The 27003-nt window shown below is 40.6% G+C and overlaps 1 pseudogene across 1 annotated transcript; it reads right to left on the reverse strand.

Annotated features, from left to right (window-relative positions):
* Positions 1-431: 431 nt before the first annotated feature.
* LOC309653741 (myosin-8-like) lies at positions 432-26567 on the reverse strand (annotated as a pseudogene). The gene is made up of 30 exons: positions 26552-26567; positions 26195-26334; positions 25953-26109; positions 23246-23358; positions 23048-23111; positions 21964-22062; positions 21748-21872; positions 20267-20500; positions 20040-20189; positions 18745-18915; positions 17570-17842; positions 12992-13225; positions 10742-10988; positions 10473-10649; positions 10252-10397; positions 10077-10167; positions 9601-9990; positions 9041-9167; positions 8588-8706; positions 8264-8460; positions 6944-7127; positions 6690-6859; positions 6474-6630; positions 5229-5537; positions 4062-4265; positions 2962-3087; positions 2708-2878; positions 2415-2498; positions 1759-1854; positions 432-757 (listed from the first exon to the last, which is right to left on the reverse strand). The product of its transcript is annotated as a myosin-8-like (transcript).
* Positions 26568-27003: the final 436 nt, after the last annotated feature.

Consider the following 27003-nt stretch of genomic DNA (forward strand, 5'->3'; position numbering starts at 1 on the left):
AATACTGAGCCGAGTTCCCTGTGCTATACAGTAGGTTCTTGTTGATTATCTAGTTTAAATATAGTAGACACAGCTTCTTATTTGTTGACTGCCTTTCTTTCCTTGCAGAATATAAGTTCCCAGAGGGAGGGAACTATGCTTTGTTCACTGCTATTCCCATAGTACTGAGAGCAGTGCCCGGCGCATAGTAGATGCTCAGTAACCACCTGTGGAGTGGGTGCATGAGTGTGTCCTGTCTGAAGGGGTAACCTCAGTGAGTGGTTTCCTTAGTAATTTGTAACAGTCTAGAGAGATTTAATAAAATTAAGTCCAGTAAAAGGTAATTGTGTGTGTGTGTGGTGGAGCTGGAGATGGGAACGGGGTGGTGAGGGAGGTACAGATATTGAATGTTCCACAAAGCCATATATAATGTTAGAATAATAATAGCTAGGTGAGAACTGTGTTTGAGAGTAAATAATTTTGGAAGTAAATGAGTCTGGTTCAGTTTATCAGTTCACTGTAGTTTTTATTTATTCAACATGAAGAGAAAAACATCACAAAGCAAGTGACCCAAAATAGCACATTTTGTGCATTTCTTCAGCCCCTTGGCAGCATCAGGCAGATGTGTTCTCTCTGCACTGACTTGTGTGTGAATCTCCCGGCTCTTCACCCGCAGCTTGTTGACCTGGGACTCGGCAATGTCAGCCCGTTCCTCGGCCTCCTCCAGCTTGTGCTGGAGCTTGCGGAATTTGGCAAGATTAGCATTGGATTGTTCCTCCTAAGAATAAAGATGTGAGAGTTAGACTTGGTGGTTCTCATTGCACTTGTCACAAACAGGATTATTTCCTCAACTCAGATATTTCCTTCTAACGGTTTGTCATATCTGATTTCAAATCCAGACAGAACTTGTAACTTCAGTTACATTTTTTACTCTAAAGAATGAAAGAAGAAGTAGTTTTGAAATGGAAGAGACGAGCTCATTATGTCAAACCCATGTATACGTGAAGTCTATTTACGATGTATGGACTGAGTGGAAAGGAGGAAGAGACCCATGTGCGCTCGCTCACAGAGGTTAGACAGTAAATGTAAGGTCAAATTCTAACTTCGGGAAAATCCCAGTTGAAATGTTTTTGCCATATATTTTGACTCTGGTATACAGAGACGCTGCGGGTCGGGGGATGGGGATAGGAAGAAAGTATGCCCTTTGTTGGTTGCACTTACTACCATTCGTGCCTCTCCCTTTCGTGTTCCCTTTTCTTACCTCTTACCCACTACATTGTGTCTGGAAGAGTGGGGAACAACCAGGAAAAGTGAAGCTGGAGAATCTTCCAACACATCCTAATTTGCTACAGCGAATGTGCAGGGATAAGTCCCTGCTGATGACAGTGGTAGTGAGGGAAGGAGTCAGCTGGGGTAAAAGATTTCTGTTTGGCTTTTGGGAACAATTGATTTTGTGCATTTCTAGAGGGAGAGGAATATTTATCATGGTGTTAGATTTTCTGCTGGATATTCTTTGCAGCTATCAAGTAAGGTGGGTTATTTGGAATTTTCTTTTTTCCCCCCAACCCCTACAAATTGCTTAATAATAAAAATATCTCGTCCTGTGGTCTTATTCTATAATTAGGATTTGGGAGTAAATTCATATTTATATCCTCTCTCTTAAAATAAGAATGACATATTCTTACTTGGTCTCTTTCTTTCTCATTAACACATTCTCTTAATATACTTTCTACCCCCAACGAAGTTTCCTTCTTCCCTCAAGGGCTTAAAGATACTTACAGCCTCCTCAGCTTGTCTCTTGTATGATTTCACCTTTGCCTGTAATTTATCTACCAGGTCTTGCAGCCTGAGAACATTCTTGCGGTCTTCCTCAGTCTGGAAGTTTGAAAAAAATGGTCTGCATTGAATCCAACAAAATCAACCCACTACAGGTGGTGAAGTAAATCACTTTGATATGATGGCAGGTGGGCCTGGGGTAAATGTGGTCAACTCTGAGGCTTCCTTCATAGTATTAACAGTAGCCACTCTTGTTAAATGTCCACTGTGTGCAGGCACTATATTGGAGAGTTATACATGTCTCTAATCCTTACCTCTCTACTCTGGTGAGTAGATGTTTTTATTCTATTTTACAGGTGATGAATTAAGGTTGAGAGTGTTAGGTAACCTATCCGAGTTTAAAAAGTAAGAGGCCAAACTAGGACTAATACCAGTTTATCTGTCTTTGAAACCTGTATTCTTTCCTCACTTACACGATTTTCTAAAGGCCTTCCTGATTTTCCTAGCTTAGGAAAGGGTCTGTGATAGGTGATTGTGTCATTTGCCCCTTATGTATATCAAGTTAACATGTAGCTATTTGTGAGTACCACATAGTCACCAGGTTTTCAATTTCCCTTTGTGCAGGAAGTCTGGATATTCTAGAAAGCTCTTCCCCTTACCTGGTAGGTGAGTTCCTTTACTCTTCTCTCGTGTTTCCGCAAACCTTTAACAGCCTCAGCATTACGTTTCTGCTCACTTTCAACCTACCTCTCCTTCAAGCTCACGTACCTACAATCAAGAAAGATACTTATATAGTCAGTTTTGGGGGATGTTAATTAACTCAGGACCTACTGACGATATTGGGTGGCTGTCCCCAGCCACAGGATAAGGATGGGAGTCAACATACAAGAAGAGAGAAGGATGGGGGAGTGCCGTTTTCACTTCCCGGATTCAGAGAGATTGAGAGACCCACCCTGGCCTCCAGCTTCTGGATGTGCTTCTTGCTGCCCTTCAGGGCCAGCTGCTCAGCCTCGTCCAGGAGGTGCTGCAGGTCCTTCACCGTCTGCTCCAGGTTCTTCTTCATCCGCTCCAGGTGGGCGCTGGTGTCCTGCTCCTTCTTCAGCTCCTCTGCCATCATGGCCGCCTAATTAGTAAATAAACCAGTATAATAAACCTGGTAATGGCAGGTAACACACAGTGTCGTTAAACAAATGCTCATTTGCTCACGTCAGTGATGGCCTTCTCGGCCTTCTCTTCTGCATTGCGCGATTCTTGAATTACTTCTTCCACTTCACTCTGGAGTTGCGAAACATCATTTTCCAATTTTTTCTTGGTGTTGATCAGGCTGGTGTTCTGTTAAAAGGAGTGGAAATTTACAAGACCTGCAGTTTGCACACTTGGGATTTTACAAATGTCTTACTCGTTGCTTATGCAGGGGACTAATGGCAACATTTCACTGAACTTTAAATATTTGTTCAGTGCAAAATGTTAATCATTTGCAAGGTTGGTTACCCCGCCCCGCCACTGCCCCAATGTCCATCTGATTTATGCATAAGGACATGGAGGTTCAAGAATGTCTATATTAGTTAATTGCTCTTTCAATTATATGTCAACGAGACATCGCTAGTGTTCTGTCCTTAAAAGGTTGGAAATATTAGAAAAGAGTCGATTCTTTTTGTGAGAGCCTGGCACTGAGAGTTTCTCAGTTAGAAGGAATCTATTCTCTGTTAGCTTGAATGGTTTGCTCCCTTGGGGAATACTGAATTACTCTTACGAAACATTTTCTTAAAATTTCAACCCAGTGGTTCTCTAAGGGAAGCAATATCACCTCAGTGGGTATTTGGAAATGTATGGGGGTGGATATTTGTGGTTGTCAGAATAACTAGGGCGTGCTACTGCATTTAACGCCCGGGCTGGTCAGCGATGCTGAGTGTCCTGCAAGGCACAGGGACTGTGAACATAGCAGTGCTGAACGCTGAAGCGCTCCTGATGGGAAACGCTACGCGGAACATTTTCAGATTTTGGAGTCAACAGATATCTTTATTCAAGTTTATTCCACACCATGGTTTTCAAAATAATCTAGTCAAATCTTTTTAAGTAAAAAAAGGAATACCCCTGCCCCGTTTTGGTAGAAAATCTTAAAAAGAACACACAGCAAAAAATCATCTATAATCGCATCACTTCTAGGTAATTGCAATTAATATTTTAAAGCATCTCCCCCATCCTTTTAAATATACACATATTTATAAAAATAGCGTACTTCCATATTATAATTCTGATTCGTCACTTTACAGTACACCAGCATTTGTTTGATGTGAGGGTCCCACCTGGGTGTGCAGGAGCTGGACGCGCTCGCTGGTGCCCAGGAGCTCCTGCTCTGCCATCTTCCTGCTCCACTCCGTCTGCTCCAGGGTGTCCGGCAGCTCCTCGATCTCGGCCTGCAGCAGGTTGGCTCTGCGCTCCACGATCGCCAGCTGCTCCTTCAGGTCCTCTTGGCCCCGGAGAGCATCATCCACGTGGAGCTGGGTATCCTGTTAAGTTAATAAAAAGGCTTAGACACTCTGAAGAGGATGTGAACATCCCAGGAGATGAACTGGAAGAATGGGTTGGTGCCAGGAACGGGAAATGACAGGCCTGTCATTTGAAGGAGCATGAAAATGGGGATGTCACCTGCTTAGGTGAGAGAGGATTATCAGGAGACTGATTCTTGTTGTGTTTTATGCCATCAACTTGTTATTTTTCATGTGTGAGTCACCAGTATCTATAATTTATGGAGCATTTTCCATATGCTGTACCCAGCACTTGACATCTGTCTTCTCGCTTCATCCTCACAAGTAACCCTATGAGGTGGGTAGTTTCATTCTTAATTAGTAGAAGAAACAGAGGTTCTGAGAGGTTATAATAACTTGCCTAAAATCAGGCAGCTAGTAAGTGACAAAACTAAGACTCGACCTCAGGCCTATTGGTGCCAAAGTCTTTTAATTTCTCTCATATCATAGCTTATCTCTGGGCTTCTGTTTGTTCTTTTATAGAACGTTTCTTTAAAAATAATATATTCGGACTTCCCTGGTGGTGCGGTGGTTAAGAATCTGCCTACCAATGCAGGACACATGGGTTCGAGCCCTGGTCCGGGAAGATCCCACATGCCACGGAGCAACTAAGCCCGTGTGCCACAACTACTGAGCCTGCGCTCTAGAGCCCATGCTCCGCGACAAGAGAAGCCACCGCAATGAGAAGCCCACACACTGCAAGGAAGAGTAGACCCTGCTCGACGCAACTAGAGAAAGCCTGCGTGCAGCAACAAAGACCCAATGCAGCCAAAAATAAATAAATATATATTCTATGTGTATTTATTTTTAGCTACCTCCATACTATGAACTGTATAATTTGTTAAAAGAAAAAAAAAAAGGATGGTGTAACAAGAAGGTGTTGTGATGCATGGGAGACGGGTCACTTCCCTGACTTGTCTGGGCTGTTAATGTGGACCCATCTACCTTCAGGATCCCTTGGGTGTTCCTGTAGTTCCTCAAGCTCTCTGCTGCCAAGCGGTTGGCGTGGTTCAGCTGGATTTCCATTTCATTCAGATCTCCTTCCATCTTCTTCTTGACTCTCAGGGCATCATTCCTGCTCCTGATCTCAGCACCCAGTGTGCTCTGCATGGTCTCCATGACTCTAATGTGGTTCCTCTTCAGCTGGTCAATTTCCTCATCTTTTTCAGCAATTTTCTTATCAACTTCAGACTTGACTTGGTTCAACTCCAGCTGGATACGCAGGATCTTTCCCTCTTCATGTTCAAGAGGTGCCTTAACAAAACAGTGATCAATTAATTAATAATCAATTAATAATGGAAAATGAATATTTGGAGGGTATTCCCTTGTGAGCCAAACTCTTACTAATATCAGTTTGTCTAATATTACAAAGTATAATAAAACAGCTCTAGGACCCTACTAGGTAAATCATCCTTTAATTTATTCAGTCATAGACTTTATTGGGCAACTCTGTAATAAGGGTGCTTTGTAAAGTATAAAGTGCTATACAAATATTATTCATATGAGTAGTAACAAAAATTATATGATTAAACTTATGTGTAGTAAACAGGAATTCTCTCCCGTTCTATAAATTAAAACGTTCATGTGATTCCTGTTGTAGAAATTCTCAGTTTTAAAACATATCCATATTTTTGATTACAAAATATGTGTCCATTGTGGAATGTGGGGTAATTTATAAAAACAAAACCTTCCTATTTTGCCTCCACTTAGAGGCACAATTTTAATGTGGTATATTTTTTTCTAGTTTTTTTCCTATTTATATATATTTATACATGATAAAGTTCTATTGTATATGCAGATGTGTGTCTTGCTTTAAAAATTATCCTCTACCATAAATATTTCCCCATATTAACTACATTTAATGGCTGTAGAAAATTGCATCATATGGATGTTCTATAGTTTGCTTTACCTTGTTTTTGGATTGGACATCTTGTGTGTAAGCTTTGCCTACATTTAGGATAATTTTCTTGGGATAGATTCTTAGAAATAGAACTGATAGGTCATATTATTACATTTTTAAGACTTTTGATAACTATTGCCAAATTGCCCTTCATAAAGGTTATATGAGTTCAGATTCTCACCTGCTCTGTAATAATGGATCCATCTCATAGTACCATTGCCCAATGAAAACAGTGGTGTTTCCACCAATGTTTATCTTTGATTTTCCCCCCACAACATCAATATGCATACCTCTGCTTCCTCTAAGGCAGCCTGAATTTCACATTTCTCTTGTTCCACTTGCTTCTTTATTTTCTCCAGTGCATGGATTTGCTTCCCTCCCTCAGCAATCTGCCCAGTGAGGTCCGAAATCTCCTCTGTGGGTGAACAGAAGGGAGAAGTGGTCAGACTGATATAACATGGAAAGGTCTTTCCAGGGCCATATAGGGTAGGGAAGTTCAAGAGCACTCATGCTGCAAGTTCTTATTTTCTCTCTTTAGCATTTCAAGTTGTTCCAGGGATTCCTCGTAGGCATTCTTGACCTTGAACAGCTCAGTACTGAGAGACCGGGACTCCCTCTGGGAGGCCTCAAGTTCAGCCTGGGTTTCCTCATACTTCTGTTTCCATTCTGATAGGACCTGAAAAGCGGTAAACTGTCAGCTAATGGAAGGAGAAAAGGAGACTAAGTAAAACATCGGTGGAGTTTGAGCAGGTTGGGCCACCTTGTCAAAGTTCCTTTGCTTCTTATCGAGAGCCGCGCAGGCAGCATTAGACCGCTCCACATTAAGCATGAGGTCCTCCGCCTCATTCTGGAGCCGCTGCTTGGTCTTCTCAAGGGAAGCGCATTTGGCGTTCACGGCTTCTACGTGTCCCTCGGCTTCCTGCAGACGCTGGGCCAGCTTCTTCCTGAAAAGTTAGCCAGGCAGTTAAGGAGAGAGGTCAGGAACAGGGGCAAGTGCTAAACTCCTCAGCCCCCTTTCATAGTCCTTTTTCTACAATGTCAAGTAGCATGGTTTTCAAAACTGTGGTAGCCAGAACTGCTTTCCAGATGGATTAAACTGTGAAAAGGTCCAAAGTGGTGAACAACTGGACTCAAGTCCTTTTTGTTTTTGAATTGTTAGAGGCCATTGTTGGAGCTGACATTGTATGTATCTTACAGTATATGATTTCAGGATTTTCAGGGCTTCTGATTGAGTATGGTATGGAGAATGATTAGCCAGGGCAGTTCTATTGATTGATTTATATCTCATCTCATTCCAAAAAGGATTTGAGACTAACTAGATATTTTATTGGTCACAGATATACTGGGCATATTCTTTTGCTTTCTCAGACTTTACATTTTATTTTATATACTTTTCTTCCTAGAGAAAAATAGCCAGTTTCTTCTAATAATATATATTTGGTCAGTCTCACCTGAGAGAGGAATGGATAAATAAATCAGGATAATTCATGTAGTCGAAGCAAAGGCAGGGTTTTTCTTTTTATTCCTTCTGAATTGTCTACATTCTTGCTTTACTCCCAATTGTGTGCCAACTATACATGCCTAAGGTACACAAAAACCTTTAGCCGTAATGCTCTAGAAGATCTACCTGAAGGTCTCCTTTGGTCTGTACCCAGACTAAGACTTTACTTTATTCAGACTAACCCTGAACATTATGCACAGTTCAGATGGCCTCCAACATGAGTTTTAAGAGATCTGTCTTTGTACTACAATACTTAAGAAGGTGGTCTCTGGAATCAGAATGTCTGGTTCTAATCCCAGCTGTACTATTTATTAATCATATGCTCTTGTGTTAGTTGGTTAACCTCTCACAGTCTCAATTTCCTCATCTGTAAAACAGGGATACGAATAATAATGCAATGTAATGTTGCTATGAAAACGAAATGAGTTAATAATAGGATAGTATTTGACACAGTATGCACTTAGGGTAGCTTCTGCTTTTGTTATGTTATCATCATCATCACAGCTGTTTCTGGGAGTTGCTGAGTTGGGCAGCTGGGAAACCATGTCATGTCCCTCCTCTAGAGTTCACAGTACACACTTGGCCTCCTCCAGCTCCTCTGTGTGCTGGATGGCATCCGTCTCGTATTTGGTTCTCCACTGGGCCACCTCGCTGTTGGCCTTGGACAGCACCCTCTGCAGCTCGGCCTTGGCTTCCTGCTCCTCCTCATACTGTCCCCGCAGCAGGTCACAGTCGTGGCGGGAGGACTGCAGGGCGTGGGCCAGGGCGTTCTTGGCCTGTGGAAGTATGAGTTCAGTGACTTAAATTCATTTCTTCAGTGATATTTAATTTATACACTTAAAGGAGAACCTAACTGAATATGTTTAGATTTGATCAGTCGAGAATACTTTTGGTAAAACTTACTTTAGTTTCTTCCTCTAGCTGACATTTCAGCTCCTCAATCTGCTGCGTAGATGCTTGTTTGGTTCTTGAAAGCTGAGAGACCAAAGCATCTTTCTCATCCAATTGTCGGGAATATTCACCTAAGAATTACCGAAGTAAAGGAATTTGTTCATGGCATAAACAAACAAGGCTAAAGTTTGTATATATAATTATATGTATATGACAAATATATACTTTATCTAATTATAAATATTGTTACAGAATTGGCTAGATTAAAAAGCAGCATTGCTATTGTAGTGTAACAAATAAACTAGTCTGCTGATTCTTTCTTGCTTTTTTTTATTTCTTCTAACCCGCTCAGCAAATTCCTATAGTTGATTACTCCCCTCTAATATGGGAGTATTGCTGTTAATTCAGAACCCCCGGGATTGCTTTTGTCTAGTACATAATTGCGGGACTGAGGGAAACCTCTACCTGCTTCCGTCTGCAGGCGTGCTCTCTGAGCCGTCAGGTCATTGATCAGCCGCTGCTGCTCTTCCTCCTTTGTCTTAAGTTCACTCACTTGATCTTCTAGAGTGCGGCACATCTTTTCAAGGTTTCCCTACAGCACATGTACCCGTGAAAGATGAGACATTGAATACAGTGAAAAAAAAAAAAAAGTTACCACTGGATTCTTAAAATATTTTTAGAGTGAATAAATTTATGTCAAGTGTGAGTAGAAACTTCTGGCACCAACTCTATGGAACATGCTAGGATTCAAGTATGACGGGTGCATAATCTCCCTAAAGTGCTCATTGTTGGAACTCATTCATTTATCCCAGTGATACTTGACACTGATACTTAAAGTAGATTTGGAAATAATCTTAACAAATTATATCCAGTATTTTAAAAAAAATGAAATAAAATGGAATAGATTAGAATACAAAATTTTAGATCAGTGCTATAAACTGCCTACAAACAGTGTTTAATGCCAGAGAACAATGAGGGTTCTTACAGGTTATTAACTATGCTCATTTAAAGACAGTATTGGGTACCTTGGCTTTGGAAATGGTCTCTGAATTACTGCTAAGGTCGTCAGTCTCCATCTTCAGCTCACTCTTCTCCTTCTCCAGCTTCTGCTTGACCCTCTGCAGGTTGTCAATCTGCTCCCCCAGCTCGGCCACACTGTCCGCGTGCTTCTTCCTCAGCGCGGCCGCCGTGGCCTCGTGCTGCAGGGCGGCCTCCTCCAGGTCCCTGCGCATTTTCTGGAGCTCGGCCTCCCGCTTCTTCTTCATCTCAGTCTGGGCCGAAGTGGCCCCTCCGGCCTCTTCCAGCCGCTCGCTGATCTCCTCCAGCTCCCGGGAGAGGTCCGAGCGCTGCTTCTCTGCTTTGGCGCGGGAGGCCCGCTCCGCCTCGATCTCCTCCTCCAGCTCCTCGATGCGGGCCTGGCAGTGACACAGCACATTAACATGAACTCATTTCAATTTCAGTTTTTTTGGGTGCAGAAACAAATGGAGGTGAGATGACTCACCTGCAACTCTTTGATTTTCTTCTGTAGTTGAATTTCTACTGCCTGCTCATCTTCAATTTTGCTTAGCAGATTGCTGATTTCAAATTCTTTCCTTTAGACAGAAGAACAAGGCGTATTAGTACCCATACGAATTGAAAGATGATGTTGCATAGAATCTTTTTTCTGGAGTTCCTACTTTTTAAGTTTCTCATCAAGTTGCTGTTTGTCATTTTCTATATCTACTATGGATTCTTGGGCCAATTTTAGGTCACCCTCCACTTTCCTCTTGGCTCTTTCTAGATCCGTTCGAAGTTTCTTTTCTTGTTCTAGAGACCCTTCAAGCTAATGAGAAAATAAACTTTGTTAAAAATTGAAAGTATATTAAAAAAAACTTTCAAATGGGTATTAAAAACACACATCATCCACTTGCTGCTCTAGCTTGGCTTTAGCTTTGTTCAGGGTGTTCACTTTGTCCTCTTCTGCCTGCAGGTCATCCAGGGTCCGCTGATGGGCCTCCTGGAGGGCCTTCTTCTCCTTGGTCAGCTTAGCTATGACTTCGTCCAGGCCTGCCATCTCTTCTGTGAGGTTTTTCACCTAGAAAGGTTAAGGAAGAGATTATCTCTGCTCTAAAGCAGCTTAGTTAGATGGCAGAGTCTCTATATGCTGTATACAAATATATTTCATACCTTGTTCTCTGTGGCATGTTTCTCCTTCTCAACCTTGGCCAGTGTCAGCTCAAGGTCATCTATGTCTTTCTTCAGTTCTGAACATTCGTCCTCCAATTTCCTCTTCTTGGCCGTCAGCTCAGCATTGATCTATCTCTTCCTCATCCTCAGCTCTCTCAGTCACTTCCTTGATCTTTGCCACCAGCTGGATTTTGTTTTTAATCAGTTGCTCACACCTCTCCTCTGCATCAGCCAAGGCATCAGCTTCCTGTGGAGAGATTTGCTGAGCTGTTTAGAGAATTGTTACTTATTTTGAACTTGTTCTTTGCACAAAGTTGTAGTGTTTACTGAATGCTAATGAATTTTTCAGTATGAATATAAATTAATTGAACATCATTCCATTGTCTGGAGAAATGTAGCTAATTAGATATGGCACTATAGATTTAGAAGCAAATTAGGCTGAAAAATGACTGGATTGAAGCAATTGACTATTTTAAAAAGTATTGTGTAGAAGAGTGGAAGGACCAAAGGAAGCCTGGGTTCTTGTCCCAAATTTGCCTCCATATGTATGACCTTGTGCAAATTGATTTACTCCTCTTACCCTCAATTATCTCATGTAATTAAGAGGATTGGAATAAATGATTGCTAAGAGCATTTCAACTATAATATTCAAAGAATTTTGACTTAGTCAAATTGGTTAGTTTTGGTTTTGATCATTCCCTACTTGCCTCAAACAACTAGTTGCTACATTGAATTTTAAAAAGGAAAACTACGTAAGATTATGCCTATAAATACATTTCCATGAAGCATTTTTCATGTACTCAAAACCTCCCTGATAGACCATAACAGTGCTGTATAATTGTCCAAGGTTTCCATTTCCATTTTAAGAATTACCTATTAGTCTCAAAATGAATATTAGACTATATAAGAACTTGTAATTTTGAGAAACTACATAACTCAATGAGGTTTTTATAAATGATTAAAGGACTCATAAAAATCAGTTCAGCCACGACCTTATTACTCTGGGCTGGGGAATTTCTTTAACTTCTCAGTGTTTGTTTATATCTTAAGTTTTTAAAATGCTTAAACTTTTGATAATGAGGCCTTCCAGGGTTCCTTTGCTTTTATTTTTTTATTTTTATTTTTTTAATTTTTATTTATTTTTATGGCTGTGTTGGGTCTTCGTTTCTGTGCGAGGGCTTTCTCTAGTTGCGGCAAGCGGGGGCCACTCTTCATCGCGGTGCACGGGCCTCTCACTATCGCGGCCTCTCTTGTTGCGGAGCACAGGCTCCAGACGCGCAGGCTCAGTAATTGTGGCTCACGGGCCCAGTTGCTCCGCGGCATGTGGGATCTTCCCAGACCCCGGGCTCGAACCCGTGTCCCCTGCATTGGCAGGCGGATTCTCAACCACTGCGCCACCAGGGAAGCCCCGCTTTTATTTTTAATAGTCATACACTCAGTATATATTTACTCACTGACTAATGATAATACCTATGAAAAGAGGTTAAGATGAAGAGGCTGTGATTGGGAAAATGTAACCTTCATATAAGTGAACTTGTCAGAAGGAAAAGTTGAAAGTAGTTTAAACATTTTAAGAAAACTATCCTTTTTTTTTTACAGATTTCTTCATGACATTGTTGGGCTTGTTGGACCAAGAAAATGGGAGGTTGTATTTGGCCAGAGTGCTGATGCCAAGCCTACCCCCACTCTGATTACAACTTCTTCTTTAACCAATAAACAGAGGCCTTGAGAACTCAGGATCAGTATCAAAGGAAGAATCACAGCGGTCACTAGCTCTGTCTTCCACCGTGGTAGTTCAGTTTAAGTAACTGCAAATGAATTTATTGAGCTAAATCCTGGGGGTTGAGGAAAAGAGATACAGAGAGAAATAAGAATAACTGTCTTTTATGAGTTTAAGTACAATCTCATACACTTGTATTCAGGAAACAGGGCTCTTAAGACTGGGATGAAGCAGGCAAGGCAGATGAGTAAAATGACTGAGATTTGGGGGCTTGCCTTTAAACTGCTTCCTTCATGCCTATTAAATTTGTGATACTGTTAAATAAATTCTTCAATCTCCCATTTTCCATTTGCAATTTGGAAGTAGTTGGTGCCTTACTTCTTCACAGGAATATTGAAAGTTAAGTGAAATACTGAAAAAAGCAACTAGAAATTTTCTTTTTCAAGAAAAGGCCATTTGTAAATCCAGAGTGCATGTGAATTCCAGAAAAGCTTCCATGACATGGTGCATTCAGCACACAGAGTACTCACAGATTGAACCTGGAGCTGCAGCTCATTTTTCTCTTTCAAGAGAGTCACCATTTTTTCCTCCAGTTCCTTTCTTTTTGCCTCTGACTTGGCAAGTTCATCTTTGGTTTTCTGGAACTCTTCCTTCATGGTGGCCATCTCCTTCTCTGTCTTCGCACTCTTCAGCAGGGGCTTGATCTTGAAGAAGAGTTTCATCCAGGGCCAGTGCTTGACGTTCATGAAGGCATGTACATTATACTGGATGCAGAAAAGGACTTCTCTGAAATGACCGAAAAGTATCAGTGTAGATTGATCCATTAGAGACAATGTTATTGTTAGTATTATTTTTTTTACATACAAACTCCCCTTTTAATGACCCCCCCCACATGTAAATGATGTGTCAAATTCTGTATATTTTATATGCAGGACACACATACACACACGCCCTCACACTCAGAGCGGTCCTCAGTATGACCACTTTGCTAATGTGCACTGCTCATACTGAACGATTGTGTGTTCTCAAGTCCCTGTCACATTAGCAAAGAAGCTGACTTTAGAGGAAGAATACTTTGTATATATGAGCAACACGTACCATTTTAAGAACATTTGAGAAATCACAATATTAGTGACTTGGGAGTGGGTGTGGCAGGTGTAAGTTAATTGTGCTGCTTGGCCTTCGGCACACTGACGTGACCTGTGAAAGGGCATGGCTTGCTTTCCTAATTGCCCACCTAAATTGAGCTTATGGTTTATCCTGTTTTCCTTGAAACCTCTCCTCTTATTTTAATTGCTGCCGAATTATCTACTCCATAAACAACTTTTGTTAGTTTCTTCACATAATAGACTGGCTTTTCTCAAGTCCTTTCAAATGCCTACTTCTTACCTGCTCAGTTAGATTGTTAATGTCTGAAGAGCATTTAGCTACAAAATTTGTTTTATTTAAATAACATTTTAAAATAGTAATAAAAGATATTCCTGCACACTGTAGCAATAGACTGGCAAGGTTTACCTGCCTTATAACAATGTGTGTGCCTCTTCAAGCTTGTTAAAATGGAGATTCTATTTCTGTAGGTCCAATTTATAAGAACCATATCTCTGAGAAGGCAGATATCATGACATAAACCATAATGTTGACACATGGAAAAGACTTGGGAACACTTATACCACAGAAGTAAATAAGTACAGATGAGCAAAATGAATGCAAAACGTGTGTGTAAGGACAGGGAATGCAGTAGTGCTGGGTGGATGGGTTGGATGAGGTTAATTAGAGGAAGCGGAAATGGAAGTCTTGAATTGGTAAAGAGATAAATTAGGCTGAGAGGGGAGGGCTTGTACAAACAGGAGAGAAGGAGATAAGCAAATTGTTTAGCCTGGCTGGAAAAGGCTGTGCGGTGGGAGATGATAGATGAGGTAGGGAATAGAGAGTGGCCTTGACAGACACACAGGCAACTTGGATTTGATGTGGGAGACCGTGGGGAACTGCAAACAGATACGGCATGATGAAAATAGTGCTTACTGCAAATGATTCCTGCTGCTGTATGTGAGATGAGTGAAAGGGAGAAACTGAGGGAGGAGAGAAGTTTTGAAGGGAATCCCAGTGTGAGGGGTTAAGCAGAGGCTGATGTGTTGTAAGAGTGAGTTCCGAACTGGGTGAGAAGTGCATGTTAAACACAAAATGAAAGAGTTACTGAGTAAGGAAGACCGATGTAAAGTCTCTAAGAGACCTTACAGTCCTTATCCTCTGCATGGTTACCTCCTTTGCAACATCTTCTGATATTCTACCCTCATTAGGAATCCCCTACAGATGGCTTGAGTTCTTGTTATAATCTGGACCAACTTTTCATCTCTCATTTCTTCCAGAAGACCCAGCAGGCCAGCTTTGAAGAAAACCTGGAGAGAGGGAAAGTTCCAAATCATCCCCAGACTACAGGAGGTACAGCCATGGCAGAGGACTTGGATCAGGTGTAAGTAATAGCCATACCTCTGTATGTCCAAATTTGTACTGGGTGTGATCAATATCAATAGAGGCAAGAAGTTTCTCAGAAGCCTTCTTGCTGTCAATGAACTGTCCATCTGGAATAGCACTTGCATTTAAAGCTCTGTATCTGTTCAGTCGAAGAAAAGAAGAATGATTAGGAAGGTGTGATCATATATGAAAACCGAACGACACCAAAAAAAGTCAGTAAAAAGAGAAAAAGCAAAAGTAGAAAATCCAGCTGTCCTTTTAGGTTCAGGTAGTGAAACAATATGATTTTTCCACAAGCTAATGCATGCTTCCGTCCTATTTTTAAGAAATGCCACCTTCTCTAGCCTGTATTCTGTTCTTGCACCACAAGACTATATTATTTGACTTAATTTCGTAGTATTGATGAAGCAGGATACATAAAAACAATGAACAGAGGACAACAGTGAAAATGATTAATTAGTCACAGCATTCAGTGAAATATGACAGAGGGAGACTGGCCTTTGTTTAAAATCCCCATATAAGATTCGGCTTGGGAACCCCTTCCTGCAGATGCGGATGGCCTCCAGCACACCGTTGCACCTCAGCTGGTGCAGGACAAGATCATGCTCCATGGCGCCTAAAAATAAATCAGAGTACTTACTACTGGGCACTGAATTTTCAAACTTGTGCCTGTTTGATTATTTCATGCTCTTAGATCTTACCAGGAGTTTGGTTTCATTGGGAATGATACACCGTACGAAGTGAGGGTGTGTGCTCCTCAGATTGGTCATCAGTTTATTTAAATATTCCTAGAAAACCAGGTAGAAGGGACTTGATGAGAAAGTTCTATTTCAGATTGCCTTTTTTGGTAATTATATGGAACGAACCTAGGCACTTTCTTAACTATATTAGGTAAAAGTCTATGAGGCTTCAGCTGCTCTGTGTTTTAAAGGTCTCAAGAGTTCTAGCCTGCCAAATAACTGAAAGGCTAAAGTGCTGGGAAGAAATGCAGCTCTCCCTGGTATTCATTTATGACACCTAGGATCTATCCTGTAAACAAACTGCAAATTCAGTAGCCTTGACACACAGCAAGTATTCTTGACCGGGAATCAGAAGACAAAAGACTACAGTCTCGCTTTGTCACTAATGAGCTCCTTGACTCTATAAAATCCCTTTTCTCTTTCTGGGCCTCATCTGAAAATAGTTGAGATTACCTCTAAGGCCTCTTTCATCTCTCTCTGCGCTAATATTTTTCACAGTAGTAGTTTACAGTGGTAACCTAGGTTAGCCACTGTCCAATGTTTGCCATTCCTTCCTTGAGTGTATTATTCCCTGGGACCTGTAACCTCTTGTTTTTTGGTTTTTGTTTTTGGAAGAGTCTAAAATCATAAGACTACATGACCTTGTGTGAGTGGATCTTGGGTACCTGAGAATGATCACAGTCTGAAGCATATGGGGGGAGTTATTCCAAAAATAGAGTAACTGATTATGACAGACAGTGGTGTTTTACTCCACCACAGAAAACTAGCAAGTAGCTATTTCTCAGTATTTCTTAGGTATATTCGTTGAGAAGGCAGAGGTGCTTTATTTTTCATATCTCAGTTAACTATTAGGAAATAAAGTGAGTAATGTGAGTTTCTAATCTTGCAATTATGTACAAGGATAAGTTGATGAAACAAGGGCATATTTGGTGAAATAATGCAAATTGGTAGTGAGAAAAAAAGAACAGGGCTGTTTTCTTGTTTAGGTCATACATAGTATCTGCATTTTAGTTTTAAAAAGAACGAGACTTAGCCATAGAAATCCTGACAAAGCAACCATTAGACCAGATGCTCCATATGTTCCCCTTTAGAAGAGCCAGTTTTTAAGCCATCTAAGAGAATCACATTATTTGTAGTAATGTTATTATTACTGTTATTCTTAAGAGAGATTTTTCTATCTTAATCATCAATCTAAATCACTAGGTTTGGCTTTAGATAATTTTCAGCTATTACAAAAAATTAAATCCACCTCAGAGGACAAAGATGTGATTTGGTGGAAGGATGTCCTAAAGGGTGTGTCTCAGGCTCAATTCTCAAAGGGGAACTCAGGAACATTGTCAAAGGGCAACATTAGTGGAATAAAGATACGGCTTTCCACAGGGAGACCTTTGAAGTCCAGCTGTGCTTCCTTAAAAATCGGCCTTATTATATAGCGAGAAAGCTTCGAAGGGCATTTTGGAATTCCTGAATACATTAGATGAGCATAATAAGGAATAAGAGGTAAAACATTCAGCCCTACAAGAGGAGTATTGCTTTGGCTGTACCCTGACAAGAAGGAATATTTGAAGTAATTCCTGTTAACATTCCATTCCCTCCTAATTTATTCTAAATCCTTTATTCTTATCCTAATTATGATAAGTCATAGAAACTGAACAGATTTTTCGAATTAAATTTGTACTTCACCCTGAAAAGGGCTAACACAGTCTGGAAAGAAGAGCCCTTCTTCTTAGCACCTTTCTTTGCGCCGCTGTCTAAGATAAAAAGAAAACCCATCAACGAAAGTAGAGTCCCAGAGGCTGGAATGGTATGTGAACGTTCTGTGGGGAGAGGTTAATTTAGATCAGGGGCACAGAAAGTACCAGCTTCAGCACTAGCATATGTGGAAAAGAGACTGGCCAGAGTCTTCACTGCAGACATCTGGTACAGCCCAACCACACTGCCGTTCAGGGGGTCCTTGTTCTTGTCCAGCCAGCCGGCGATGTTGTAATCCACGGTGCCCGCGTAGTGAACCAGCGAGAAGTGGGCCTCGGCCCTGCCCTTGACCACTTTGGGCTTCTGGAAGTTGGCACACTTGCCCAGGTGCTGGTCATACAGCTTGTTCTTGAAGGAGGTGTCTGTGGCCTTGGGGAACATGCACTCCTCTTCCAGGATGGAGAAGATACCCAGTGGCTGAATTCACAAAAGTAGACATTGGTGTCAACCTATCTGGTCTCAAAAGATATAGACATAGTGGCTGTCGTTTGATTGAATTATGAGCACTCCTAATTAAATATATTTATAAAGTAAACCAGGGTCATAGCTCAAAGAGGTCCTTTTGTTATCACTAGAATGACTTTTCCACCATTCTTTCTCACATTCAATCCATAGCATTATTTTCAATTTAAAGAATAGCTGGATATAAACTCCAAATGTCAGCACTGCATAAGTGGGGGCGACTTATTAAAATGTTCTGTGATTATGTGATTACCACATTTTCCCCTGTTTGGTGAATTAATCTATTGTCAGAGTTTCATTTTTCTATGAAAAGGACTTACTGACTTAGAATGATGTTTACTTTATATGCAATAACTTAACGGTATAAATAATGCAAACCTTATTTAAGACATTTTGTGCATTTAATCCCTTAAAGATAGATTATGAAGAAGCATAGCAATTTGACTCTTGACTTCCAAACAGGTTACCTTTGATATAAGCCCTAGCTGTGTGACCTGTGCATTAATTTTGATTTAGAAAATAGTTATTTCTATTGTTGACATCTTGGATCATAGTGGAGATAGATTTAGAACAAATGAGGTAGTTCTTCTAGTGAAGCAGACCATCTCAATAGAGATGCTGCTTTAAACTTGGATCTGAGTCAGTGTTAGAACAGAACTTGTTACGACAAAATGAAGCTAAACACTCTCTGATTCTTCTTACGTAAAAGTTGAAAAGAGAAAGTCATTTCTAAAGTAATTTTCTAACTTGTTCTGATATCAGTCTATTTAAGATTACAGTAATACATTCTGGAGTTGCTTAAGGCACTTGGGAAAGTTATCCTTTCAGTTCGGGTTTCCTTTAGAAGTCAAACAGACCTTCTCGATGAGCTCAATGCAGGCGGCCAGGTCCATCCCGAAGTCGATGAACTCCCACTCGATGCCCTCCTTCTTGTACTCCTCCTGCTCCAGCACGAACATGTGGTGGTTGAAACACTGTTGCAGTTTCTCGTTGGTGAAGTTGATGCACAGCTGCTCCAGGGTGTTGAACTGCACAAAACCAAATTTCCAACATTAAGTGGATTTTTATAGCAGTAGAATTCATTACTGAAAAATCTTTTATTGAAAATATGTGGAATACAATAACGAAATAAAGTTTAAACTGATTGTTGTCTCTTCAGAAATCCCAGGGAAAAAATAATCATTTTTGACATGAACCCTTTTCATGATTTCTGAGCATTATTTAAAGGCACAGCTGTCAATCACACAGCAAGAGTTCTGGTAGAATCTACCTCTTTCCACCTCTGAAGATTGCATGGGCAAAAATGTGCATTAAAAGTATAACCATGATCCTATGAGTTATGGTTCAGATTTAAGGGTGAAAGTAATTCATTACAAAGCCTCACTTCTTTTACCCCCCCCCCCCATTCAAGATAAAGGTCACATTTTCACTTTTGGCGTCACCTTATTAAGGAAAGCTTTTCTTAAGACCTTTAGTTGATGTGCAGAGTGAAATTAATAGGCTAATTGCTCTTCTATTCATATCAAACATTTGGTAAATCCTCATTGTCAGGTCTGTGAAAGTGGGGACCTGATGTGGTATAGAAATTGAAGATCTGATGGAGTCTTTATAATAATTGACACCCTCATTTTATAGATGATAAAGCTGATGCCCCAGAGGGGAAATGGTGTGTGTCAGATGAATCTGGAAGAGGGAAGACTATGAACTGTCACTACGCTTCTACCTCTAGGCCGTTTCTCCTCCATGGGAGGTACCTTGTGTATGGACCAAACGTTACATAGCCAGGTTCCTGTCGTGGCTTTGCCTTATATGGCTGGAGGATCTTTAGCAAGTGTTTTGATTTTCTTGCATCTGTTTCTCCACATGTAATTAGAAGTAATATTAGTTACTCCTTCATGGGTTGTTGTGAAGATTAAATGAGGTAAGATTTTGAAGTGCCTAGTAGAGAAGCCAGAAATACAGGCTTCGTGATAAATGTTAGCTACTATTATTACTTCTGTTATTATCCAGTTACCTCCTAGCTGTTTCGTTCTAGATGCCATGCTGGAGAGAGCAATGTAGACACTACAAGTGTAAATGAATAATAATACTCAGTATATCAAAACCCAAATTGCCTTTCTCCCACTTTTTATTAATATGAAGATAAACTCACATCAAAGATCTCAAAGCCAGCAATGTCCAAGACCCCGATGAAAAACTGCCTGGGCTGCTTGGTGTCCAGCTGCTGGTTGATGCGGGTGACCATCCACAGGAACATCTTCTCATAGATGGCTTTGGCCAGAGCGCCCACTGCATTGTACACCTTCATAGACAGAGTAATGTTTGTTGGCACTATGAAAGGCCTGGGATGTGTGTGATTCATTGAGGTTGTGCGCTTACCTGCTGCACAGTCTGGCCTTTGGTGACGTATTCATTGCCGACCTTGACCCTGGGATAGCAAAGGGCTTTGAGTAGATCAGCAGAGTTCAGACCCTGGAGATAGGCAGCTTTGTCAGCAACTGCAGAGACACAATTCAAGGAATGTTGTTTAACAGCAGATACTTCTTCAAGGTAGTCTTTCCATTTTCCTCCATCCATTTTCGTTATTATATAAATAAAAAGCTTTAAATAATTCTATAGAAGATCAGGTGAGGCTCACTGTATATTAGAGCATGTACTTGCTAATAAATGGTCAGTCAGTTACACTGGCCTTTGGTGATTTGTTGCAAGCAACTCCTGAGAAATTTAACAATAAAAATATGTCCAGTGTTTATGGAAATAATTTATGTAACACAAAAGCCAGAGTCCCTGCTCTTAAGACACAGTAGGTGGGGGTGGAAGGTAAGATAAATACACCTTATCTCAATTTAGCTCCTCTCAATTTAACCTCAACGAATTAGTTTCTTTATCTGAAAATGTGAGGATTAAATTTTAGTGCATGATTCCTACAGAGTCCCCTTCAAAAATTTTGTCAGTGACTATGATGTAAATGAGGGAGAGAGAATGTCGAGCCAGGGTGGTCAGGAAAGGCTTAAAGGAGCAGATAACTTTAGCTTCCGTGGTAGATCCTGTAAGTTCCATGTTCTTTCCATACATAGAGTATATGATATTTCTTTCTCAGTTTCTTTTTTATCTTACTTGTTACCTAGATTGTCTGAGGGTTAAATGTAGACAACACACACACACATGTGCACAGATGTCCTCCAACCCCAGCTCTGTGTTTGGGCGAGACCCTGTATCCCTCCACTAGGTTTACCCAGCTGGTGCTGAAATAGACCAATATGTCAAGTTATCCTATATACCTTCTCGCCATTGCTAAGTCAAAGCAAGCTCATGGTTCTGTCTCATTCCCTCTCTAATGATCTGGCCCCAGGTTGTGCTTTTTAGATGTATCCTTGCAAGTGGCTATTAGGGTTCATTTGGGCTGCATAGAAAGATGGAGATATGGAGATGTGAGGAGGGAAAGGGGGTGAGGAAAGCATGCAGTGTGTGTAAATGTGTACCTGCCCCTCAGAAGTCCAGCTACAAAGGAAATGTGAGTTTAGAATAACCTTTTTTTTTTCTTGCTGTATTCTCTAATTTAAACCCAGATGGAGGTTCATTTGGTACCTTCGGTGCCATCTGGCTCCGCTTGCTCCTCACGCTGCTTTTGCTTGAATTTCATGTTTCCATAATGCATCACAGCCCCTGTGAGCTTGTAGATGGACACTTTCTCCTCAGGAGTAAAGCCAGGATGTCAATGGCACTCTGCCAGGAGAAATGACAGGACAAAGTTAGGGCAGAAGAGACTTAACATATTTTGGAGAATTTACTCTATATTCTAAGGTAACCACACTTATAGTGTGGTTGCTATTGTCATTTCCATACATAATGGATTTTTAAAAAGTGAGTGTGTGTCTTACATCAGTGGCCATTAGCTCTTCTTGGTCATCAATGCTAGTGACTGTGATCTCCCCTTGACTGACGAAGGCATAGTCATATGGGTTGGTGGTGATCAGGAGCATTTCTGGATACATAGAATTCAGGGTGTATGTTTTACATTAGAAGTTGTTAACAAAAATATTAACTTTTGTCTGTGAACTTAAATTCATCCTTACCAATCAGATCTGCCTTCTTATTGGAAGTGATCTGATAAAAAATATGGTAGCTTCTTTCTGCCTTTAACTGGAAAGTAACTCTAGACTTTTCTAGAAGATCTGGAAAGAGAGGGAAATAGACATTGAATTAGAAAAAAATATCAATGCTGCTGAGATATTAAATGAACTGCAGTGTCTTTGGCTAAAATTGGGGACATGACGTTCGGCTCCATTGAGATTTCAACGTGATGATGGATCCTGTTGGTACTACATGTAAGAATTCCAAATACGTATGGCAATTACCCAAGGTTCTCACCATCTAAGAGCAGAGAGTGAAGTATGCATGCTCTAGTAAAAATCAACTTTGCATATGGATGACCTGCGACCTCTGTATTATAGTTGATCCTTAATATCCCCTCCTTCCTCAGATCACCTTAGATTCTTTGGTGAGGGACTTACCTTGGAAACACCTACCAAAGCTCAGATTGGGCTTCCCTCGTGGTGCAGTGGTTGAGAATCCGCCTGCCAATGCAGGGGACACGGGTTTGAGCCCTGGTCTGGGAAGATCCCACATGCCCTGGAGCAACTGGGCCCGTGAGCCACAACTACTGAGCCTGCGCGTCTGGAGCCTGTGCTCCGCAACAAGAGAGGCCGCGATAGTGAGAGGCCTGCGCACCACGATGAAGAGTGGCCCCCGCTCGCCGCAACTAGAGAAAGCCCTTGCACAGAAACGAAGGCCCAACACAGCCAAAAATAAATAAATAAATAAATAAATTTATTAAAAAAAAAAAAAAGTTCAGATCAAGAGCAAATCACAGAAATGTATTGTAAGCCTATAGGTAACTCATAGGAGTCCATAGATAGTCCTACTGTTTTTCCTGGAGAAAATGTCATAGTTGCTTCTGAGGCAGGAATTGCAGAATGTGTTATAGAGCCATCAGTCTGAGACTGAGGTAAATAGAGCACGCAGCGATTATGGATAAGTTTGGCATTAGCTCACGGGCAACACCGCCAGCAGGCTCAGTGCTCAACAAGTGTTGCAAAATATCCCTGCAAATGACATCACTTGTTTCTCTGTTTGATTTTCAATGGTCCTGTTACTCACATGTTTCAATATCAGCAGAAGCCAGTTTCCCTGTGGTACCGAAGTGGATCCTGATGAATTTACCCTTGCAAGTGAAAAAGATGATGTTATATACAAAACTGTTAGCACACGAGTAACAAGAGGTTGAGTTAATAACTCAGACATGCCTTTTCGGGCATTTAAGACCTGAGAACACCCTTCTGTGACCCAGAGACTCACAAAGCGAGAGGAGTTGTCATTCCTCACAGTCTTGGCGTTGCCAAAAGCCTCCAGCAGGGGGTTGGCACTGATGATTTGATCTTCCAGAGTCCCCTGCAAAGGCAAGAACAGTCCTCACATCTGGGGCTTCCTGCACGCCCTGCCAGTCTTGATTCTGCAATTGTTGCAAAGTACTGGGTCACACACTTCGTGTTCACAGTCTTTCCTGCCCCAGATTCTCCACTGTCAAAGAGAAACCAGAGAAGAGATCAGAACTACAGCTCACATTGTCGACATCCAAGACAATCATCACAAACCAGAGAAGAAGAAAAAAATCACATACGTGATCAGGATGGACTGGTTCTCACGTTCTGTAAAAAAGAAATCAAGACCATCAGTTTTTAAAGATAGTACACATTCAGTACAAAGATTATTGACTCTGTAAAGATTAATCAGTTTATCCTTTTTAACATTTTGAAGATGTTGCCTGTGATCTTGGTTTTGTGTGTAGCTCCCAGATAGTACTTGCCTCTTGGAGTAAAACTTATGAAAATGAGAGGCAAAGAATCATCTGTTTCTTCTTAAAATATTATTAATTTTAAAACCTATGGGAATTTTCAAACGTATACAGAGGTAGAGGCAATAATGTATAAAGAGCTCCTATGTACACATCATACAGTTTCAACAGTTATTATTTGGCCAACTTTGTATAACCTGTACACCCATCCTAAACTCACTTGGTTATTTTAAAGAAAATTCCAGGCATCATATAATTTCATCTGTAACTACTTCAGTAAGAATCCTACAATTCTGAAGTTTCATTTAACAGATGAAGAAACAAACCCAGAGAGAAATAAGTGACTTTTCCAATAGTTACATAGCTTATCAAGATGTTTAGGTCTATTTGACTTCCAGTTTATATATTTTTCTGCTACCTGGCCTCCTCCTGGTTTTTCATATGAATTTGACAGCTGGTAATACCAAAAAAAGAAGGGATCTGGAACTGTAAATGTTGGCGTTCATTTACTTTTATTTTCCTTTTTATTTTATACACGTTTCTAAGTAATAAAAATAAAAATTGTCACTAGTTATATGACTGATATGTTGGATATATACCAATTTTCTGATTTGTTAAATCTTTAATTCTATACTGATACAGATTTTAGAGCATTCTCAAATCTAAAAAAATCTATTCAGAGAAATAGATGCTAATTTGGGTGCTTATTTAGATGTGGATATAGACTTTAGAGAACTTCAAAGCTCTATTCAGGGAAGTAGAGACAGATTTTGGAACATATTCAGATTGATTTCTTTTTCCAATAGAAGAAAATACAAGAAAGATCATATCACATCTAGTGGGAGCATAGATAAGAAAACAATGTTCTAGTCTCTAACCTCGTCAAATGCCACAGTTTGGGGTGGTTTTTATACAAAAATCATGTTTGGAGATAAGTAATCTTGAATTTGGAGCAGCCCCAAAACTTGGGGGAGTGGGGACCTCTGTAGGGGTGGTGGTGTACAGAGCAGTGTAAATGCAACTGCTAAGTGTTAAAACCTCTGGAATGAGCCCACATTTGGATAATTTCTGGAAGGTAGCTAGCTTCTGCTGACAACTAAACAACAGTTTCCTGGCATGATATCCTTGTAGAACTGCTGGCCAATTTGTAATGGAAGATTCCTATTTTATCCCTTTCTCTTCCCTCTTCTCCTTTAAAAGACAATTTAAAAACAGTGCAAAAAAACAAACAATCAAATAAAAAAAACAAAAAGGAACAAAATCTTCTCCAGTTTCTAATATCTCATGGAAGAACAGGAAACTCAGGAATTTAGAATATTTCCAAAGGCAACACATTTGGTGTGTGCCGATAAAAGGTTTTCATGCTGTATTTGGGCCTACAGTTCGCATCAGAGCCATTTGTTTATGCTTTGATAAGACAGGAATAACAGACTTTGATATAATTTTTAAAAAATATTTTCGGGACTTCCCTGGTGGTCCAGTAGTTAAGACTTTGCCTTCCAACGCAGGGGTTGCAGATTTGATCCCTGGTCAGGGAGCTAAGATCCCATGTGCCTCGCAGCCAAAAAACCAAAACATAAAACAGAAGCAATATTGTGACAAATTCAATAAAGACTTAAAAAAAAATTGTCCACGTCAAAAAAAAAAAATCTTAAAGTATTTTCAAAGAAAGAGGGATTTCTATTTTCTTCTATTCTTGTAGGAAAATCCTTCAAAATCTTTGAGAGGAAAGTCATAGCTCTTTCTTTACTCCTGTTCTACCCCAAAGGCTAGTGATATTAGCTGTGTCTTTTAAAGATAAAGAATTCACAAAGCTTTCCCGCTATGGCTGGTAACTATTTTCCTTGATTGCTGTGGATGTGGATATTTTTTAAAAATCTACTTGAACTTTTTTTCTGTCCAAATCAGAAAGTAAAAAATGTGAGAAAGCAACAACAAATATGTTTACAGAGGTCTACTAATTATTTCAACTAGGCTTCTGGCTACCAGCTGGGTTAGCTTGGGTAGGTCAATGAATTCAGTGAGCTTCACTTTACTCATCTATAGAATGGCTGCAGGGAAGAATATGTGATATTACAGCTCTGAAAGCTTCTTGAAAGCAGTGAAGCCCCATGTGGCTGCAATGTATTATTGTAATCAAAGCCCAAAGTCTGTTTGTTCGTTAAAGATTCTATTTCCACATTTCTGTAAATAGATGCATCACTCACTCACCAGTCATCATGAACTGATAGGCGTTGTCAGAGACGGAGAAGATGCGGGGCGGGGCCTCCTGGCGCTTTTTGCCTCGGTAGGCAGCCCCCACCTCGGGGTTGTACACCGGCAGCCACTTGTAGGGGTTGACGGTGACACAGAAGAGGCCCGAGCAGGTCTGAGAAAATCAGAATATTCAACGTGTGAGATTTGTTTTTACTTGGAGAGATAGGTGGAATAAAGAGAGGTTGAAGGGCGCTCACACAGATCATCCAGGCTGCGTAACGTTCTTTGAGGTTGTACAGCACTGCTGGCTCGTGCAGGTGGGTCATCACGACCATGTCCTCAACCTTGTCATATTTGGGAGGGTTCATGGGGAAGACTTGGTCTTCTCTGACAGAGTCTGGCAAGTAAAGTAAGAGACAAGTTTGTATTAATGGTTGGAGGTAGGATTTATGTTTATCTGCTTTAATTATAAGACTACAGTTGTGGACACTTTCCATTATATTATTCGGTGTCTTTTAAATAAAGGCATGAAAATACATTCATCTTAGCGTTTGATGGTAAGAAAATCTGTTTCCTCTGATGAGCTAGAATACGTACTACTCTTTAAAAAGTACTTTTTTCCTCCCACATTTCCTTGTCCCAGGTTTATTTATCAGTTTATTTCATTTTACTTAAATGGGTTTAATTTTTCATTTTCCTGGCCATTTATTACAAGAAACTTCAATTTGGGGGACAGTAATGGGGATATTAATACATTGTTTATCTAAGTAGATAGTAATTGTTTTGATAGGAGAAGTTAGTTTTTGTTTCTCCCAAGTTTGGGGATTTAGACTGGGAAGTGAGAAATTGAAGGGAAATGCTGGAGGCCAAGCCTAGTGGCTTTAAAGTCCTGTGGGTAGTTGGGAAAGGGAGAAATGAGGTCACTGCTGAGAATTTCTTCTACCTTCCAAATCTGATGTCTGTTAATGGACCAGAAGGGTGTCTGTATTGGCAGTAGGCTTAGAGATTCTGAGCAACGAAGGCTTCAACTTGAAGCGAGGAGGTGGAGGAATAAAGCGGGGAGTAT

This window comes from Balaenoptera physalus (assembly GCF_965194825.1).
Source record: "Balaenoptera physalus genome assembly, contig: HAP1_SCAFFOLD_1065, whole genome shotgun sequence".
NCBI classification, from domain to species: Eukaryota; Metazoa; Chordata; class Mammalia; order Artiodactyla; family Balaenopteridae; genus Balaenoptera; species Balaenoptera physalus.